The sequence below is a fragment of the Suricata suricatta genome, chromosome 5, assembly GCF_006229205.1.
Source record: "Suricata suricatta isolate VVHF042 chromosome 5, meerkat_22Aug2017_6uvM2_HiC, whole genome shotgun sequence".
Classification (NCBI taxonomy): Eukaryota; Metazoa; Chordata; class Mammalia; order Carnivora; family Herpestidae; genus Suricata; species Suricata suricatta.
Genome location: NC_043704.1, coordinates 3118862 through 3121172, shown reverse-complemented (window position 1 = coordinate 3121172; position 2311 = coordinate 3118862). Strand labels below are relative to the sequence as shown.

Below are 2311 nucleotides of genomic sequence, written 5' to 3'. Positions count from 1 at the left end.
CCCTACAATGTTCACATTGAAAGACATCCCAGATCATTGAATACAGGTTTCCCAGTGTAGAGGCTAGTTTGGTATATGTGGTTTATTTGATCAGTTTTGCCTTCCAATGAAGAACTTTCTAGCCCCCAGAATGGATTCTCTGGCCTGATTGTCTCCCTTCTTCTCCCTTCTCTCCCCTCTCTTCCCCTCCCTTCCTCTCACCTCCTCTCCCCTTCTCTTCTTTACTTCCTCTTCTCTCTCTTTCTCTCTCTCAATGTATTTTTGGTTCAGTTGAGTGGAAGGTACAGAGAATTCCCGTGAATTCCCTGCCCCTATGCATGCACAGCCTGCTACATCATCAACATCCTGCTCCAGAGTGGTACACAGTACCTTTGTTACAATTGATGAACAAACACTGACACGTCACTATCAATCAAAGTCCATCATTTACATTAGGATTCATTCTCTTGGTGTTTTAACTCTATGGGTCTTTGCAACTGTATGGTGACTTGTATCCTTTACTATAGTAATGTACAGAATGGTCTCACTTTCCTAAAAATCTTCTGGGCTCTACCTATTTATCCTTCCCTCCCCTCAATCTCTTGACAACCACTGATCCTTTTACTATCTCCATAGTTTTGCCTTTTCCAGAATGTCACACATTTGGAACCATATGTAGCCAATGACTTCTTTCACTTAATAATATACACTTAAGATTCTCCCATGTCTATTTGTGTCTTGATAGCACATTTCTTTTTATTTTTTATTTTTGTTACCATTTATTTATTTTGAGGGAGAGAGAGAGATCGAACAAATGGGAGGGGACAGAGAGAGACGGAGAGAGAGAATCCCAAGCAGGCTCTGCACTGACCCTAGAGCCAGATGCTGGGCTCAGTCTCAGGAATGATGAGATCATGACCTGAGCGTAATCAGTTGCTTAACCAACTGAGCTTCCCACGTGCCCCATTGATAGCTCATTTGTTTTTAGAACTGAATAATATTCTCTTGCCTGAATGTAGCACAGTTTATTTATCCAATCACCTACATCTCGGTTGTTTATAAAAGTTGGCAATTATGAATAAAGCTGCTACACTCATCCCTGTGCAGGCTGTTGCATAGATAAACATCGGTTTTTAACACATTTGAGAAAATACCACGTGATTGCAGGATCCTATGGTAAGAGTATGCTTAGTTTTGTAAGAAACTGTCAAACTGTCCTCCAAGGTGGCTGTCAATCTGCATCCCACTAGCCATGAGGGAGAGTTCCTGTTGCTCTACATCCTCACGGGCATCTGGTCTGGTCAGTGTTCTGGATTTCATCCATTGTAATAGGGGTGTAGTCATACCTCTTTGTCCTAATTTGCAATTTCCAATTGACGCATGATGTTGATCGACTTCTTATATTCTTATTTGCTATCCATGTATCTTCCTGGGGAGGGATCAATTCAAATCTTACACATTTTTTAAATGGGGTTGTTTGTCTGCTTATTGGTGAGCTTTAAGAGTTATTTGTATAGTTTGGATGACAATCTTTTATGAAGTATGGCTTTTACAAGTCTTTTCTCCCAGGTTGTGGCTTATCTTTCCATTGTATTAATGGTCATATAATTTATGGGTTTTTTAAATATTTTTTAATTTAAAGACATAGCGAGGAGTGGATGGGGCAGGGGGTAAGAAAGAGAATCTTAAGCAAGCTCCACACTCAGCACACAGCCCAACTCGGGGATGGATCCTCTGACTGTGGGATCATGACCTGAGCTGAAATAAAGCATCAGACACTCAACGACGGAGTCACCCAGGCACCCCCGAGCATTTACTTGTTAAATGTGTTGCCATATTAGGCTCTAGGATTCTTATGGGTGAAGATTAGGTTACATTTCTTTTTAGTTTCTTATCCCAGGGCTTGGCACATAGTAGAATTAAATACTGTTTTAGGAATGGATGATATTGTTTGTGAATGAGTCATTAATGCCTTGCAACTCAAGGGATGGTTTTCAGATCAGTAGCATGGACATCTTCTGGGAATTGTTAGAAATGTAGAATTTCAGTCTTAACCTACTAAATAAGAATCTTCATGTTTCACATGATCATTCAGATGATTTGTGAAGCTTAGCCTTTATGAACCCACATGTCCCCACCAGGAGTCAGGTGTGGCAGGAAACCGAGTCACATTTCTAATAGACTCATTTGGAAAGTTCTATTTTAGGCGGGAACAGGAAGGGCCTCATCATCCAGCCCAGAAAGTAAAAATGGTAAGTGAGAAAGAAAACATTACTACTTTATAGACGTTTGTGCTAAATTTGAGAACACAGGAACTGAAAATCCTATGTTA

The 2311-nt window shown here is 40.4% G+C and overlaps 1 pseudogene; it reads right to left on the bottom strand.

Moving 5' to 3' along the window:
* Nucleotides 1–90: 90 nt before the first annotated feature.
* Nucleotides 91–2311, bottom strand: part of LOC115292543 — a 2768-nt pseudogene continuing 547 nt past the window's right edge.